The sequence below is a fragment of the Amphiura filiformis genome, chromosome 1, assembly GCF_039555335.1.
Source record: "Amphiura filiformis chromosome 1, Afil_fr2py, whole genome shotgun sequence".
Lineage (NCBI taxonomy): Eukaryota > Metazoa > Echinodermata > Ophiuroidea > Amphilepidida > Amphiuridae > Amphiura > Amphiura filiformis.
Window position 1 is genome coordinate 45,505,094 of NC_092628.1, and position 19,192 is coordinate 45,524,285.

Here is a 19,192-nt window from a genome sequence, read left to right on the forward strand (position 1 = left end):
ATCTGCATTAAGACATTTCTTGTGTGCACTGAGTTCGCAGAGGTATATGTATGAGCTCTCCCTGACAAGAAACACACAACTTACCAGGGGAACAGCTACAAATGTTACGGTGGGACATTCTATAATATAATATTTTGTCTACTGCATTTTATTCCCGTTTTTATTAGTAGTACTAGTAGTAGTAAATGGTTAATTAACAAGTTTATTTTAGACATCAAATAACATATTATATCACGCATAGGCCTACAATCAATGTGAGCAATGCACTACTTCATCAATGATCAATAGACCTACACATCTAGTAGACGCGCGCAAGATCAGCCGGCTGATTTTTGATGTAATCTGATGTTAATTTTTGCTATCTACTGAAGATAGCTCGAGACAAATGGTACCGAAGTGCCGAATAAGCCTATACACTGTATACATCTATCAGCGAGTTGAATTGCTAGTGGTACTAGTATTATATGACTCGGTTACCGGTAGTAAATCGGCTGCATCTTGCCAAAGACGACCAGTTTACCTTGTAAAAGTGGCACTGAATTTGTAAACTTACGCTGACCGGACGTGCAACCCGTGATTTATTATAGTTCCTAAAAATGAAAAGACTGGGATGTTATTAGAACAATGCACAATTTGATTAGAGTTTATAGTCGTAAGTTTCATGAGGAGAAATAAATTATTGCACGATTAATATAGAAACGATTGGGGAAAGGTGAGCAACCAACCAAGTCAATGCTAAGCTATGAGTAAGCTTAAATCGCAGCTTCAGATGTCTACGGCCATACAACGTCGCATACACCGGTTCACGTCCGATCACCGAAGTTAAGCAACGTAGGACCCGGTTAGTAATTACCGCCTGGGAATACCGGGTGCTGTAGACTTTGCATTCTAATCCTTCTTTTTATTTTTTACTCGTGTTGAAGTTTGTTTCCTCTACTCCTGTGATGTAATTTTTCGATCTACAAAGCAGCTTTATTCAGAATATGAGTTTTTTTTTATTGAAGTTTCTGGAAGCTTCTGGAGCACACCGGCATGATTAATGGCTAACAGAGGGCTACCACATAGCACCAACATCAGTGGCGTAGCCAAAGCCCCCCCCTCTGTGAGAAGCCCCCTGCCTGCGTGGGATGATGGCCGCCCAGATATTTGAGATTTTTAGGCTTTTGTATTTTCGTCAAAGTTTGCCCCCTTCGAAAGTTGCCCCCCCCCCACTTCGCCCACCCTCTGAAAAATTGCTGGCCACGCCACTGACATGGTCAGCTGCTATATGGATGGGCGACCAACCAGGTGGTATGCGCCGTGCATTCTCTAAATTCAGTAAATTTCCATCGTCAACCGTGCAATTGAATGGGAGTATTTTGACATTTTAAAACGCTTGAAATGTCACAAACAAATAGGCCTATGTTAATAAATAATATAAATAGGCCTACAAGCCAAAACCTTTGGGGCTCGATAATGAACCCCACAAAACTAACCGAGTATATGGAAAATGCCATACGACCGAGCGGTTTTGCCAGCTCTCTCCGACCATCATGCCACTCGCCGCCTGCGACCAACAACGTTTTGAATGAATAAATGAGCATTATTCACAACTGAAAATCTGTGTCAATTTGCAATTTTACCGATTAAAAACAAATCAACAAATTATACTACTGAAACTTACTATTTTTATGGTGTAGACCTTCGGCGTGGTAGAAAGACTGACAGTGAGAGCGGGTGCTTAAGATCTCAAGCATTTCCAAGTAGAAATTCCTCCTTTTCACAAAATAGAGCAATAAGACACAGTTTCTTTGGTAAAATAAAAACGTAAATAGATGACACGGAAAAATCTCAGTTTCTTCAAAACTCTTGCTAGAAGTTGAACAGGACAAGTACCGTAATTAAAAATACGTATCAACAAACTGCTGTCCGCGATTGTTTTGATTTGTTGTCAGGCGACAATATTGTCAATGATATGCGTATCGCGTGTGTAATGCGTACGCGTAAACTTAAACCATTTTTTCACGCGCATACCGCGCCCTGACATCGACGTGCTTGATGATGGCTCACGTCCTGCAATGCTATTCAGGTGCAAACAAAAACCGTATCCCATGTTGACATTAATCTGTGCTTCTCCAAAATGTAAAATGACGACTTTTGTTTGTTTGTTTATTTCTTTGTTTGTGTGTAGGCCCTATTTCAATGGGGTGTTGGTGTTATGAGTTGCAAAATGTTGTTTGAATTTTAACTTCTTTAAGTTTAATTTAATTTAATTTAATTTAATTTAATTTAATTTAATTTAATTTTAGTTTATTTAATTTTATTTTATTTTAGATCGATTTATTTGATTATATGGTTATCATTCATTCATTCATTCATTCATTCATTCATTCATTCTATCATTCATTCGTTCATTCATTCATGTATGTATCTGTAATTCAATATTTGCCTTCCACACAAGGGAAACTCTTGGTTAACCCACTTTTGGTAAGTAGCTGTCCCCCTGACAAGTTGCACATTTTTGGCCCTGTGGGCACCACTCTTATCATAAAGGGTACTTTGTTGACATTAAAATATTCACATCAATTGAGGCTTTGTTATTGCTCATCTTCCAGTACACTTCAGTTGGATTAATATAATTAAAGTAGAACGCTAGAATAGATTATCCTTGCAGAAGTGGAACAGTATCAAGCATGTTGACAACACCTATCTGCATGAAGACCTTCCTTGTGTGCACTGAGTTCGCAGAGGTATATGTATGAGCTCTCCCTGACAAGAAACACACAACTTACCAGGGGAACAGCTACAAATGTTACGGTGGGACATTCTATAATATAATATTTTGTCTACTGCATTTTATTCCCGTTTTTATTAGTAGTACTAGTAGTAGTAAATGGTTAATTAACAAGTTTATTTTAGACATCAAATAACATATTATATCACGCATAGGCCTACAATCAATGTGAGCAATGCACTACTTCATCAATGATCAATAGACCTACACATCTAGTAGACGCGCGCAAGATCAGCCGGCTGATTTTTGATGTAATCTGATGTTAATTTTTGCTATCTACTGAAGATAGCTCGAGACAAATGGTACCGAAGTGCCGAATAAGCCTATACACTGTATACATCTATCAGCGAGTTGAATTGCTAGTGGTACTAGTATTATATGACTCGGTTACCGGTAGTAAATCGGCTGCATCTTGCCAAAGACGACCAGTTTACCTTGTAAAAGTGGCACTGAATTTGTAAACTTACGCTGACCGGACGTGCAACCCGTGATTTATTATAGTTCCTAAAAATGAAAAGACTGGGATGTTATTAGAACAATGCACAATTTGATTAGAGTTTATAGTCGTAAGTTTCATGAGGAGAAATAAATTATTGCACGATTAATATAGAAACGATTGGGGGAAAGGTGAGCAACCAACCAAGTCAATGCTAAGCTATGAGTAAGCTTAAATCGCAGCTTCAGATGTCTACGGCCATACAACGTCGAATACACCGGTTCTCGTCCGATCACCGAAGTTAAGCAACGTAGGACCCGGTTAGTAATTACCGCCTGGGAATACCGGGTGCTGTAGACTTTTGCATTCTAATCCTTCTTTTTTATTTTTTACTCGTGTTGAAGTTTGTTTCCTCTACTCCTGTGATGTAATTTTTCGATCTACAAAGCAGCTTTATTCAGAACTAGCGGGATACCCGCGCTTCGCGCGGGTCCCCGCTAGATGAGTAAATGGGAGCGTTCACTATAACAGGAAGAATTACTGAACAGGTAGAATCATTGAAAAGGTACATTTTTATTTATCTAAATCTGTCTCTTCTTACATTTTCTTTTTTAGTTTCTTCTGCTTAGCATGTTATTTATTTATTTAACCCGTTCCCATTATAAATCTGTTCTTTCTTACATTGCCCTTTTAGCATCTTCTTTTATTTGCTGCTTGTGATTTCCCGTTTCCATGTTTTTACTTAATTCTGTTATCATTATTTTAGCTTCTTTTTTTCTTACATTTCCTGATTAGTTTCTTTCCTTCTTTGTTTCGTTCCCGTTTCATTTAGTTACTTTAACCCGTTGGCCTAATTACTCGTACCTTTTTGTCCTCATTTTAATTTGATTTTTCTTTATTGTACCACTTCATGTTGTTTATACAACACACATCTTTTTCCTGTATTTATTACGTCCTCTCATAGCGTGTCTGCGGACGTGTTCACCCGGTATCCCGTGACCCGTCCATGTACCTTTTTGTCCTTTATTTTTCCTTCTTTCCGTATTATCATGTCCACTGGTCTCTGGCTCGCAAGTCTTGTGGCTTTGCGCCGTTTACGCGCGCATTGGCGTAATGCACATTACGCACGCAGCGCCAACGCGCTGCCGGCCAGCTGCAGTGACGCGTAGGCTGGTAACCGATTTTCATAACAAAAACCCCGTTTTTACCCATATTTTCACTGTTTTTGCAGCCAATTCTTGACCGTTTTCAACCAAATAAAGTTTATACATACATACAACATTTCCCTATTTATAGTAAGATATGAGGTTTTTTTTATTGAAGTTTCTGGAAGCTTCTGGAGCACACCGGCATGATTAATGGCTAACAGAGGGCCACCACATAGCACCAACATCAGTGGCGTAGCCAAAGCCCCCCCTCTGTGAGAAGCCCCCTGCCTGCGTGGGATGATGGCCGCCCAGATATTTGAGATTTTTAGGCTTTTGTATTTTCGTCAAAGTTTGCCCCTTCGAAAGTTGCCCCCCCCACTTCGCCCACCCTCTGAAAAATTGCTGGCCACGCCACTGACATGGTCAGCTGCTATATGGATGGGCGACCAACCAGGTGGTATGCGCAGTGCATTCTCTAAATTCAGTAAATTTCCATCGTCAACCGTGCAATTGAATGGGAGTATTTTGACATTTTAAAACGCTTGAAATGTCACAAACAAATAGGCCTATGTTAATAAATAATATAAATAGGCCTACAAGCCAAAACCTTTGGGGCTCGATAATGAACCCCACAAAACTAACCGAGTATATGGAAAATGCCATACGACCGAGCGGTTTTGCCAGCTCTCTCCGACCATCATGCCACTCGCCGCCTGCGACCAACAACGTTTTGAATGAATAAATGAGCATTATTCACAACTGAAAATCTGTGTCAATTTGCAATTTTACCGATTAAAACAAATCAACAAATTATACTACTGAAACTTACTATTTTTATGGTGTAGACCTTCGGCGTGGTAGAAAGACTGACAGTGAGAGCGGGTGCTTAAGATCTCAAGCATTTCCAAGTAGAAATTCCTCCTTTTCACAAAATAGAGCAATAAGACACAGTTTCTTTGGTAAAATAAAAACGTAAATAGATGACACGGAAAAATCTCAGTTTCTTCAAAACTCTTGCTAGAAGTTGAACAGGACAAGTACCGTAATTAAAAAATACGTACCAACAAACTGCTGTCCGCGATTGTTTTGATTTGTTGTCAGGCGACAATATTGTCAATGATATGCGTATCGCGTGTGTAATGCGTACGCGTAAACTTAAACCATTTTTTCACGCGCATACCGCGCCCTGACATCGACGTGCTTGATGATGGCTCACGTCCTGCAATGCTATTCAGGTGCAAACAAAAAACCGTATCCCATGTTGACATTAATCTGTGCTTCTCCAAAATGTAAAATGACGACTTTTGTTTCTTTGTTTATTTCTTTGTTTGTGTGTAGGCCCTATTTCAATGGGGTGTTGGTGTTATGAGTTGCAAAATGTTGTTTGAATTTTAACTTCTTTAAGTTTAATTTAATTTAATTTAATTTAATTTAATTTAATTTAATTTTATTTTATTTTATTTTAGATCGATTTATTTGATTATATGGTTATCATTCATTCATTCATTCATTCATTCTATCATTCATTCGTTCATTCATTCATGTATGTATCTGTAATTCAATATTTGCCTTCCACACAAGGGAAACTCTTGGTTAACCCACTTTTGGTAAGTAGCTGTCCCCCTGACAAGTTGCACATTTTTATTCCCTGTGGGCACCACTCTTATCATAAAGGGTACTTTGTTGACATTAAAATATTCACATCAATTGAGGCTTTGTTATTGCTCATCTTCCAGTACACTTCAGTTGGATTAATATAATTAAAGTCGAACGCTAGAATAGATTATCCTTGCAGAAGTGGAACAGTATAAAGCATGTTGACAACACCTATCTGCATTAAGACATTTCTTGTGTGCACTGAGTTCGCAGAGGTATATGTATGAGCTCTCCTGACAAGAAACACACAACTTACCAGGGGAACAGCTACAAATGTTACGGTGGGACATTCTATAATATAATATTTTGTCTACTGCATTTTATTCCCGTTTTTATTAGTAGTACTAGTAGTAGTAAATGGTTAATTAACAAGTTTATTTTAGACATCAAATAACATATTATATCACGCATAGGCCTACAATCAATGTGAGCAATGCACTACTTCATCAATGATCAATAGACCTACACATCTAGTAGACGCGCGCAAGATCAGCCGGCTGATTTTTGATGTAATCTGATGTTAATTTTTGCTATCTACTGAAGATAGCTCGAGACAAATGGTACCGAAGTGCCGAATAAGCCTATACACTGTATACATCTATCAGCGAGTTGAATTGCTAGTGGTACTAGTATTATATGACTCGGTTACCGGTAGTAAATCGGCTGCATCTTGCCAAAGACGACCAGTTTACCTTGTAAAAGTGGCACTGAATTTGTAAACTTACGCTGACCGGACGTGCAACCCGTGATTTATTATAGTTCCTAAAATGAAAAGACTGGGATGTTATTAGAACAATGCACAATTTGATTAGAGTTTATAGTCGTAAGTTTCATGAGGAGAAATAAATTATTGCACGATTAATATAGAAACGATTGGGGGAAAGGTGAGCAACCAACCAAGTCAATGCTAAGCTATGAGTAAGCTTAAATCGCAGCTTCAGATGTCTACGGCCATACAACGTCGAATACACCGGTTCTCGTCCGATCACCGAAGTTAAGCAACGTTGGACCCGGTTAGTAATTACCGCCTGTGAATACCGGGTGCTGTAGACTTTTGCATTCTAATCCTTCTTTTTTATTTTTTACTCGTGTTGAAGTTTGTTTCCTCTACTCCTGTGATGTAATTTTTCGATCTACAAAGCAGCTTTATTCAGAATATGAGTTGTTTTTTTATTGAAGTTTCTGGAAGCTTCTGGAGCACACCGGCATGATTAATGGCTAACAGAGGGCCACCACATAGCACCAACATCAGTGGCGTAGCCAAAGCCCCCCCTCTGTGAGAAGCCCCCTGCCTGCGTGGGATGATGGCCGCCCAGATATTTGAGGTTTTTAGGCTTTTGTATTTTCTCCAAAGTTTCCCCCCTTTGAAAGTTGCCCCCCCCCCCCACTTCGCCCACCCTCTGAAAAATTGCTGGCCACGCCACTGACATGGTCAGCTGCTATATGGATGGGCGACCAACCAGGTGGTATGCGCCGTGCATTCTCTAAATTCAGTAAATTTCCATCGTCAACCGTGCAATTGAATGGGAGTATTTTGAAATTTTAAAACGCTTGAAATGTCACAAACAAATAGGCCTATGTTAATAAATAATATAAATAGGCCTACAAGCCAAAACCTTTGGGGCTCGATAATGAACCCCACAAAACTAACCGAGTATATGGAAAATGCCATACGACCGAGCGGTTTTGCCAGCTCTCTCCGACCATCATGCCACTCGCCGCCTGCGACCAACAACGTTTTGAATGAATAAATGAGCATTATTCACAACTGAAAATCTGTGTCAATTTGCAATTTTACCGATTAAAAACAAATCAACAAATTATACTACTGAAACTTACTATTTTTATGGTGTAGACCTTCGGCGTGGTAGAAAGACTGACAGTGAGAGCGGGTGCTTAAGATCTCAGGCATTTCCAAGTAGAAATTCCTCCTTTTCACAAAATAGAGCAATAAGACACAGTTTCTTTGGTAAAATAAAAACGTAAATAGATGACACGGAAAAATCTCAGTTTCTTCAAAACTCTCTAGAAGTTGAACAGGACAAGTACCGTAATTAAAAATACGTATCAACAAACTGCTGTCCGCGATTGTTTTGATTTGTTGTCAGGCGACAATATTGTCAATGATATGCGTATCGCGTGTGTAATGCGTACGCGTAAACTTAAACCATTTTTTCACGCGCATACCGCCATAGACATACCACCTAGACCTATTACTGCCCATCCTTTACCACAGCGGGAGGTGAAGCCCCGTATCCAAGGTGATATTGACGGATTGACGGGGTTACTAGGCGCGGAGAAATATCGCATACATGTTTGACGCGCTCGTTTGCGTGATTACTGCGCCGTTATCACCGCGTCAAATGCAACATGTTCCATAGACGCGAACATGTCTGCTTGTTTGCGTCCGGGTATGCGTCCTTGTCAAATTCGTTGCTAAGCAGTGTCGGCTTCACTACGCGAGTAAAAGTCATTGGTCTAGGTTCTCGTTTGTCTGGGCATACCGCGCCCTGACATCGACGTGCTTGATGATGGCTCACGTCCTGCAATGCTATTCAGGTGCAAACAAAAAACCGTATCCCATGTTGACATTAATCTGTGCTTCTCCAAAATGTAAAATGACGACTTTTGTTTGTTTGTTTATTTCTTTGTTTGTGTGTAGGCCCTATTTCAATGGGGTGTTGGTGTTATGAGTTGCAAAATGTTGTTTGAATTTTAACTTCTTTAAGTTTAATTTAATTTAATTTAATTTAATTTAATTTAATTTAATTTAATTTTATTTTATTTTATTTTATTTTATTTTATTTTATTTTAGATCGATTTATTTGATTATATGGTTATCATTCATTCATTCATTCATTCATTCTATCATTCATTCGTTCATTCATTCATGTATGTATCTGTAATTCAATATTTGCCTTCCACACAAGGGAAACTCTTGGTTAACCCACTTTTGGTAAGTAGCTGTCCCCCTGACAAGTTGCACATTTTTAGTCCTGTGGGCACCACTCTTATCATAAAGGGTACTTTGTTGACATTAAAATATTCACATCAATTGAGGCTTTGTTATTGCTCATCTTCCAGTACACTTCAGTTGGATTAATATAATTAAAGTAGAACGCTAGAATAGATTATCCTTGCAGAAGTGGAACAGTATAAAGCATGTTGACAACACCTATCTGCATTAAGACATTTCTTGTGTGCACTGAGTTCGCAGAGGTATATGTATGAGCTCTCCTGACAAGAAACACACAACTTACCAGGGGAACAGCTACAAATGTTACGGTGGGACATTCTATAATATAATATTTTGTCTACTGCATTTTATTCCCGTTTTTATTAGTAGTACTAGTAGTAGTAAATGGTTAATTAACAAGTTTATTTTAGACATCAAATAACATATTATATCACGCATAGGCCTACAATCAATGTGAGCAATGCACTACTTCATCAATGATCAATAGACCTACACATCTAGTAGACGCGCGCAAGATCAGCCGGCTGATTTTTGATGTAATCTGATGTTAATTTTTGCTATCTACTGAAGATAGCTCGAGACAAATGGTACCGAAGTGCCGAATAAGCCTATACACTGTATACATCTATCAGCGAGTTGAATTGCTAGTGGTACTAGTATTATATGACTCGGTTACCGGTAGTAAATCGGCTGCATCTTGCCAAAGACGACCAGTTTACCTTGTAAAAGTGGCACTGAATTTGTAAACTTACGCTGACCGGACGTGCAACCCGTGATTTATTATAGTTCCTAAAATGAAAAGACTGGGATGTTATTAGAACAATGCACAATTTGATTAGAGTTTATAGTCGTAAGTTTCATGAGGAGAAATAAATTATTGCACGATTAATATAGAAACGATTGGGGGAAAGGTGAGCAACCAACCAAGTCAATGCTAAGCTATGAGTAAGCTTAAATCGCAGCTTCAGATGTCTACGGCCATACAACGTCGAATACACCGGTTCTCGTCCGATCACCGAAGTTAAGCAACGTAGGACCCGGTTAGTAATTACCGCCTGGGAATACCGGGTGCTGTAGACTTTTGCATTCTAATCCTTCTTTTTTATTTTTTACTCGTGTTGAAGTTTGTTTCCTCTACTCCTGTGATGTAATTTTTCGATCTACAAAGCAGCTTTATTCAGAATATGAGTTTTTTTTTTATTGAAGTTTCTGGAAGCTTCTGGAGCACACCGGCATGATTAATGGCTAACAGAGGGCCACCACATAGCACCAACATCAGTGGCGTAGCCAAAGCCCCCCCTCTGTGAGAAGCCCCCTGCCTGCGTGGGATGATGGCCGCCCAGATATTTGAGATTTTAGGCTTTTGTATTTTCGTCAAAGTTTGCCCCTTCGAAAGTTGCCCCCCCACTTCGCCCACCCTCTGAAAAATTGCTGGCCACGCCACTGACATGGTCAGCTGCTATATGGATGGGCGACCAACCAGGTGGTATGCGCCGTGCATTCTCTAAATTCAGTAAATTTCCATCGTCAACCGTGCAATTGAATGGGAGTATTTTGACATTTTAAAACGCTTGAAATGTCACAAACAAATAGGCCTATGTTAATAAATAATATAAATAGGCCTACAAGCCAAAACCTTTGGGGCTCGATAATGAACCCCACAAAACTAACCGAGTATATGGAAAATGCCATACGACCGAGCGGTTTTGCCAGCTCTCTCCGACCATCATGCCACTCGCCGCCTGCGACCAACAACGTTTTGAATGAATAAATGAGCATTATTCACAACTGAAAATCTGTGTCAATTTGCAATTTTACCGATTAAAACAAATCAACAAATTATACTACTGAAACTTACTATTTTTATGGTGTAGACCTTCGGCGTGGTAGAAAGACTGACAGTGAGAGCGGGTGCTTAATATCTCAGGCATTTCCAAGTAGAAATTCCTCCTTTTCACAAAATAGAGCAATAAGACACAGTTTCTTTGGTAAAATAAAACGTAAATAGATGACACGGAAAAATCTCAGTTTCTTCAAAACTCTTGCTAGAAGTTGAACAGGACAAGTACCGTAATTAAAAAATACGTATCAACAAACTGCTGTCCGCGATTGTTTTGATTTGTTGTCAGGCGACAATATTGTCAATGATATGCGTATCGCGTGTGTAATGCGTACGCGTAAACTTAAACCATTTTTTCACGCGCATACCGCGCCCTGACATCGACGTGCTTGATGATGGCTCACGTCCTGCAATGCTATTCAGGTGCAAACAAAAACCGTATCCCATGTTGACATTAATCTGTGCTTCTCCAAAATGTAAAATGACGACTTTTGTTTGTTTGTTTATTTCTTTGTTTGTGTGTAGGCCCTATTTCAATGGGGTGTTGGTGTTATGAGTTGCAAAATGTTGTTTGAATTTTAACTTCTTTAAGTTTAATTTAATTTAATTTAATTTAATTTTATTTTATTTTATTTTAGATCGATTTATTTGATTATATGGTTATCATTCATTCATTCATTCTATCATTCATTCGTTCATTCATTCATGTATGTATCTGTAATTCAATATTTGCCTTCCACACAAGGGAAACTCTTGGTTAACCCACTTTTGGTAAGTAGCTGTCCCCCTGACAAGTTGCACATTTTTATCCCTGTGGGCACCACTCTTATCATAAAGGGTACTTTGTTGACATTAAAATATTCACATCAATTGAGGCTTTGTTATTGCTCATCTTCCAGTACACTTCAGTTGGATTAATATAATTAAAGTAGAACGCTAGAATAGATTATCCTTGCAGAAGTGGAACAGTATAAAGCATGTTGACAACACCTATCTGCATTAAGACATTTCTTGTGTGCACTGAGTTCGCAGAGGTATATGTATGAGCTCTCCTGACAAGAAACACACAACTTACCAGGGGAACAGCTACAAATGTTACGGTGGGACATTCTATAATATAATATTTTGTCTACTGCATTTTATTCCCGTTTTTATTAGTAGTACTAGTAGTAGTAAATGGTTAATTAACAAGTTTATTTTAGACATCAAATAACATATTATATCACGCATAGGCCTACAATCAATGTGAGCAATGCACTACTTCATCAATGATCAATAGACCTACACATCTAGTAGACGCGCGCAAGATCAGCCGACTGATTTTTGATGTAATCTTATGTTAATTTTTGCTATCTACTGAAGATAGCTCGAGACAAATGGTACCGAAGTGCCGAATAAGCCTATACACTGTATACATCTATCAGCGAGTTGAATTGCTAGTGGTACTAGTATTATATGACTCGGTTACCGGTAGTAAATCGGCTGCATCTTGCCAAAGACGACCAGTTTACCTTGTAAAAGTGGCACTGAATTTGTAAACTTACGCTGACCGGACGTGCAACCCGTGATTTATTATAGTTCCTAAAAATGAAAAGACTGGGATGTTATTAGAACAATGCACAATTTGATTAGAGTTTATAGTCGTAAGTTTCATGAGGAGAAATAAATTATTGCACGATTAATATAGAAACGATTGGGGGAAAGGTGAGCAACCAACCAAGTCAATGCTAAGCTATGAGTAAGCTTAAATCGCAGCTTCAGATGTCTACGGCCATACAACGTCGAATACACCGGTTCTCGTCCGATCACCGAAGTTAAGCAACGTAGGACCCGGTTAGTAATTACCGCCTGGGAATACCGGGTGCTGTAGACTTTGCATTCTAATCCTTCTTTTTTATTTTTTACTCGTGTTGAAGTTTGTTTCCTCTACTCCTGTGATGTAATTTTTCGATCTACAAAGCAGCTTTATTCAGAATATGAGTTTTTTTTTATTGAAGTTTCTGGAAGCTTCTGGAGCACACCGGCATGATTAATGGCTAACAGAGGGCCACCACATAGCACCAACATCAGTGGCGTAGCCAAAGCCCCCCTCTGTGAGAAGCCCCCTGCCTGCGTGGGATGATGGCCGCCCAGATATTTGAGATTTTTAGGCTTTTGTATTTTCGTCAAAGTTTGCCCCCTTCGAAAGTTGCCCCCCACTTCGCCCACCCTCTGAAAAATTGCTGGCCACGCCACTGACATGGTCAGCTGCTATATGGATGGGCGACCAACCAGGTGGTATGCGCCGTGCATTCTCTAAATTCAGTAAATTTCCATCGTCAACCGTGCAATTGAATGGGAGTATTTTGACATTTTAAAACGCTTGAAATGTCACAAACAAATAGGCCTATGTTAATAAATAATATAAATAGGCCTACAAGCCAAAACCTTTGGGGCTCGATAATGAACCCCACAAAACTAACCGAGTATATGGAAAATGCCATACGACCGAGCGGTTTTGCCAGCTCTCTCCGACCATCATGCCACTCGCCGCCTGCGACCAACAACGTTTTGAATGAATAAATGAGCATTATTCACAACTGAAAATCTGTGTCAATTTGCAATTTTACCGATTAAAAACAAATCAACAAATTATACTACTGAAACTTACTATTTTTATGGTGTAGACCTTCGGCGTGGTAGAAAGACTGACAGTGAGAGCGGGTGCTTAATATCTCAGGCATTTCCAAGTAGAAATTCCTCCTTTTCACAAAATAGAGCAATAAGACACAGTTTCTTTGGTAAAATAAAAACGTAAATAGATGACACGGAAAAATCTCAGTTTCTTCAAAACTCTTGCTAGAAGTTGAACAGGACAAGTACCGTAATTCAAAACTACGTATCAACAAACTGCTGTCCGCGATTGTTTTGATTTGTTGTCAGGCGACAATATTGTCAATGATATGCGTATCGCGTGTGTAATGCGTACGCGTAAACTTAAACCATTTTTTCACGCGCATACCGCCCCTGACATCGACGTGCTTGATGATGGCTCACGTCCTGCAATGCTATTCAGGTGCAAAAAAAAAACCGTATCCCATGTTGACATTAATCTGTGCTTCTCCAAAATGTAAAATGACGACTTTTGTTTGTTTGTTTATTTCTTTGTTTGTGTGTAGGCCCTATTTCAATGGGGTGTTGGTGTTATGAGTTGCAAAATGTTGTTTGAATTTTAACTTCTTTAAGTTTAATTTAATTTAATTTAATTTAATTTAATTTTATTTTATTTTAGATCGATTTATTTGATTATATGGTTATCATTCATTCATTCATTCTATCATTCATTCGTTCATTCATTCATGTATGTATCTGTAATTCAATATTTGCCTTCCACACAAGGGAAACTCTTGGTTAACCCACTTTTGGTAAGTAGCTGTCCCCCTGACAAGTTGCACATTTTTGGCCCTGTGGGCACCACTCTTATCATAAAGGGTACTTTGTTGACATTAAAATATTCACATCAATTGAGGCTTTGTTATTGCTCATCTTCCAGTACACTTCAGTTGGATTAATATAATTAAAGTAGAACGCTAGAATAGATTATCCTTGCAGAAGTGGAACAGTATAAAGCATGTTGACAACACCTATCTGCATTAAGACATTTCTTGTGTGCACTGAGTTCGCAGAGGTATATGTATGAGCTCTCCTGACAAGAAACACACAACTTACCAGGGGAACAGCTACAAATGTTACGGTGGGACATTCTATAATATAATATTTTGTCTACTGCATTTTATTCCCGTTTTTATTAGTAGTACTAGTAGTAGTAAATGGTTAATTAACAAGTTTATTTTAGACATCAAATAACATATTATATCACGCATAGGCCTACAATCAATGTGAGCAATGCACTACTTCATCAATGATCAATAGACCTACACATCTAGTAGACGCGCAAGATCAGCCGACTGATTTTTGATGTAATCTTATGTTAATTTTTGCTATCTACTGAAGATAGCTCGAGACAAATGGTACCGAAGTGCCGAATAAGCCTATACACTGTATACATCTATCAGCGAGTTGAATTGCTAGTGGTACTAGTATTATATGACTCGGTTACCGGTAGTAAATCGGCTGCATCTTGCCAAAGACGACCAGTTTACCTTGTAAAAGTGGCACTGAATTTGTAAACTTACGCTGACCGGACGTGCAACCCGTGATTTATTATAGTTCCTAAAAATGAAAAGACTGGGATGTTATTAGAACAATGCACAATTTGATTAGAGTTTATAGTCGTAAGTTTCATGAGGAGAAATAAATTATTGCACGATTAATATAGAAACGAGTGGGGAAAGGTGAGCAACCAACCAAGTCAATGCTAAGCTATGAGTAAGCTTAAATCGCAGCTTCAGATGTCTACGGCCATACCACGTCGAATACACCGGTTCTCGTCCGATCACCGAAGTTAAGCAACGTAGGACCCGGTTAATAATGGGAGACCGCCTGGGAATACCGGGTGCTGTAGACTTTTGCATTCTAATCCTTCTTTTTTTTTTTTTTACTCGTGTTGAAGTTTGTTTCCTCTACTCCTGTGATGTAATTTTTCGATCTACAAAGCAGCTTTATTCAGAATATGAGTTTTTTTTTTATTGAAGTTTCTGGAAGCTTCTGGAGCACACCGGCATGATTAATGGCTAACAGAGGGCCACCACATAGCACCAACATCAGTGGCGTAGCCAAAGCCCCCCCCTCTGTGAGAAGCCCCCTGCCTGCGTGGGATGTTGGCCGCCCAGATATTTGAGATTTTTAGGCTTTTGTATTTTCGTCAAAGTTTGCCCCTTCGAAAGTTGCCCCCCCACTTCGCCCACCCTCTGAAAAATTGCTGGCCACGCCACTGACATGGTCAGCTGCTATATGGATGGGCGACCAACCAGGTGGTATGCGCCGTGCATTCTCTAAATTCAGTAAATTTCCATCGTCAACCGTGCAATTGAATGGGAGTATTTTGAAATTTTAAAACGCTTGAAATGTCACAAACAAATAGGCCTATGTTAATAAATAATATAAATAGGCCTACAAGCCAAAACCTTTGGGGCTCGATAATGAACCCCACAAAACTAACCGAGTATATGGAAAATGCCATACGACCGAGCGGTTTTGCCAGCTCTCTCCGACCATCATGCCACTCGCCGCCTGCGACCAACAACGTTTTGAATGAATAAATGAGCATTATTCACAACTGAAAATCTGTGTCAATTTGCAATTTTACCGATTAAAAACAAATCAACAAATTATACTACTGAAACTTACTATTTTTATGGTGTAGACCTTCGGCGTGGTAGAAAGACTGACAGTGAGAGCGGGTGCTTAAGATCTCAGGCATTTCCAAGTAGAAATTCCTCCTTTTCACAAAATAGAGCAATAAGACACAGTTTCTTTGGTAAAATAAAAACGTAAATAGATGACACGGAAAAATCTCAGTTTCTTCAAAACTCTTGCTAGAAGTTGAACAGGACAAGTACCGTAATTAAAAAATACGTATCAACAAACTGCTGTCCGCGATTGTTTTGATTTGTTGTCAGGCGACAATATTGTCAATGATATGCGTATCGCGTGTGTAATGCGTACGCGTAAACTTAAACCATTTTTTCACGCGCATACCGCGCCCTGACATCGACGTGCTTGATGATGGCTCACGTCCTGCAATGCTATTCAGGTGCAAACAAAAACCGTATCCCATGTTGACATTAATCTGTGCTTCTCCAAAATGTAAAATGACGACTTTTGTTTGTTTGTTTATTTCTTTGTTTGTGTGTAGGCCCTATTTCAATGGGGTGTTGGTGTTATGAGTTGCAAAATGTTGTTTGAATTTTAACTTCTTTAAGTTTAATTTAATTTAATTTAATTTAATTTAATTTAATTTAATTTAATTTAATTTAATTTTATTTTATTTTAGATCGATTTATTTGATTATATGGTTATCATTCATTCATTCATTCTATCATTCATTCGTTCATTCATTCATGTATGTATCTGTAATTCAATATTTGCCTTCCACACAAGGGAAACTCTTGGTTAACCCACTTTTGGTAAGTAGCTGTCCCCCTGACAAGTTGCACATTTTTATCCTGTGGGCACCACTCTTATCATAAAGGGTACTTTGTTGACATTAAAATATTCACATCAATTGAGGCTTTGTTATTGCTCATCTTCCAGTACACTTCAGTTGGATTAATATAATTAAAGTAGAACGCTAGAATAGATTATCCTTGCAGAAGTGGAACAGTATAAAGCATGTTGACAACACCTATCTGCATTAAGACATTTCTTGTGTGCACTGAGTTCGCAGAGGTATATGTATGAGCTCTCCTGACAAGAAACACACAACTTACCAGGGGAACAGCTACAAATGTTACGGTGGGACATTCTATAATATAATATTTTGTCTACTGCATTTTATTCCCGTTTTTATTAGTAGTACTAGTAGTAGTAAATGGTTAATTAACAAGTTTATTTTAGACATCAAATAACATATTATATCACGCATAGGCCTACAATCAATGTGAGCAATGCACTACTTCATCAATGATCAATAGACCTACACATCTAGTAGACGCGCGCAAGATCAGCCGGCTGATTTTTGATGTAATCTTATGTTAATTTTTGCTATCTACTGAAGATAGCTCGAGACAAATGGTACCGAAGTGCCGAATAAGCCTATACACTGTATACATCTATCAGCGAGTTGAATTGCTAGTGGTACTAGTATTATATGACTCGGTTACCGGTAGTAAATCGGCTGCATCTTGCCAAAGACGACCAGTTTACCTTGTAAAAGTGGCACTGAATTTGTAAACTTACGCTGACCGGACGTGCAACCCGTGATTTATTATAGTTCCTAAAAATGAAAAGACTGGGATGTTATTAGAACAATGCACAATTTGATTAGAGTTTATAGTCGTAAGTTTCATGAGGAGAAATAAATTATTGCACGATTAATATAGAAACGATTGGGGGAAAGGTGAGCAACCAACCAAGTCAATGCTAAGCTATGAGTAAGCTTAAATCGCAGCTTCAGATGTCTACGGCCATACCACGTCGAATACACCGGTTCTCGTCCGATCACCGAAGTTAAGCAACGTAGGACCCGGTTAATAATGGGAGACCGCCTGGGAATACCGGGTGCTGTAGACTTTTGCATTCTAATCCTTCTTTTTTATTTTTTTACTCGTGTTGAAGTTTGTTTCCTCTACTCCTGTGATGTAATTTTTCGATCTACAAAGCAGCTTTATTCAGAATATGAGTTTTTTTTATTGAAGTTTCTGGAAGCTTCTGGAGCACACCGGCATGATTAATGGCTAACAGAGGGCCACCACATAGCACCAACATCAGTGGCGTAGCCAAAGCCCCCCTCTGTGAGAAGCCCCTGCCTGCGTGGGATGATGGCCGCCCAGATATTTGAGATTTTTAGGCTTTTGTATTATCGCCAAAGTTTGCCCCCTTCGAAAGTTGCCCCCCCCCCCACTTCGCCCACCCTCTGAAAAATTGCTGGCCACGCCACTGACATGGTCAGCTGCTATATGGATGGGCGACCAACCAGGTGGTATGCGCCGTGCATTCTCTAAATTCAGTAAATTTCCATCGTCAACCGTGCAATTGAATGGGAGTATTTTGAAATTTTAAAACGCTTGAAATGTCACAAACAAATAGGCCTATGTTAATAAATAATATAAATAGGCCTACAAGCCAAAACCTTTGGGGCTCGATAATGAACCCCACAAAACTAACCGAGTATATGGAAAATGCCATATGACCGAGCGGTTTTGCCAGCTCTCTCCGACCATCATGCCACTCGCCGCCTGCGACCAACAACGTTTTGAATGAATAAATGAGCATTATTCACAACTGAAAATCTGTGTCAATTTGCAATTTTACCGATTAAAAACAAATCAACAAATTATACTACTGAAACTTACTATTTTTATGGTGTAGACCTTCGGCGTGGTAGAAAGACTGACAGTGAGAGCGGGTGCTTAAGATCTCAGGCATTTCCAAGTAGAAATTCCTCCTTTTCACAAAATAGAGCAATAAGACACAGTTTCTTTGGTAAAATAAAAACGTAAATAGATGACACGGAAAAATCTCAGTTTCTTCAAAACTCTTGCTAGAAGTTGAACAGGACAAGTACCGTAATTAAAAAATACGTATCAACAAACTGCTGTCCGCGATTGTTTTGATTTGTTGTCAGGCGACAATATTGTCAATGATATGCGTATCGCGTGTGTAATGCGTACGCGTAAACTTAAACCATTTTTTCACGCGCATACCGCGCCCTGACATCGACGTGCTTGATGATGGCTCACGTCCTGCAATGCTATTCAGG

The 19,192-nt window shown here is 39.1% G+C and overlaps 7 pseudogenes; all 7 read left to right on the forward strand.

Annotated features, from left to right (window-relative positions):
• Nucleotides 1-771: 771 nt before the first annotated feature.
• On the forward strand, nucleotides 772-881 carry LOC140169982 (5S ribosomal RNA; annotated as a pseudogene).
• A 2,578-nt stretch (nucleotides 882-3,459) lies between these two features.
• On the forward strand, nucleotides 3,460-3,569 carry LOC140169958 (5S ribosomal RNA; annotated as a pseudogene).
• Nucleotides 3,570-6,956: 3,387 nt separating this feature from the next.
• Nucleotides 6,957-7,066, forward strand: LOC140169975 (5S ribosomal RNA; annotated as a pseudogene).
• Nucleotides 7,067-9,960: 2,894 nt separating this feature from the next.
• Nucleotides 9,961-10,070, forward strand: LOC140169965 (5S ribosomal RNA; annotated as a pseudogene).
• Nucleotides 10,071-12,593: 2,523 nt separating this feature from the next.
• Nucleotides 12,594-12,703, forward strand: LOC140169970 (5S ribosomal RNA; annotated as a pseudogene).
• Nucleotides 12,704-15,223: 2,520 nt separating this feature from the next.
• LOC140169849 (5S ribosomal RNA) lies at nucleotides 15,224-15,337 on the forward strand (annotated as a pseudogene).
• Nucleotides 15,338-17,889: 2,552 nt separating this feature from the next.
• On the forward strand, nucleotides 17,890-18,003 carry LOC140169855 (5S ribosomal RNA; annotated as a pseudogene).
• Nucleotides 18,004-19,192: the final 1,189 nt, after the last annotated feature.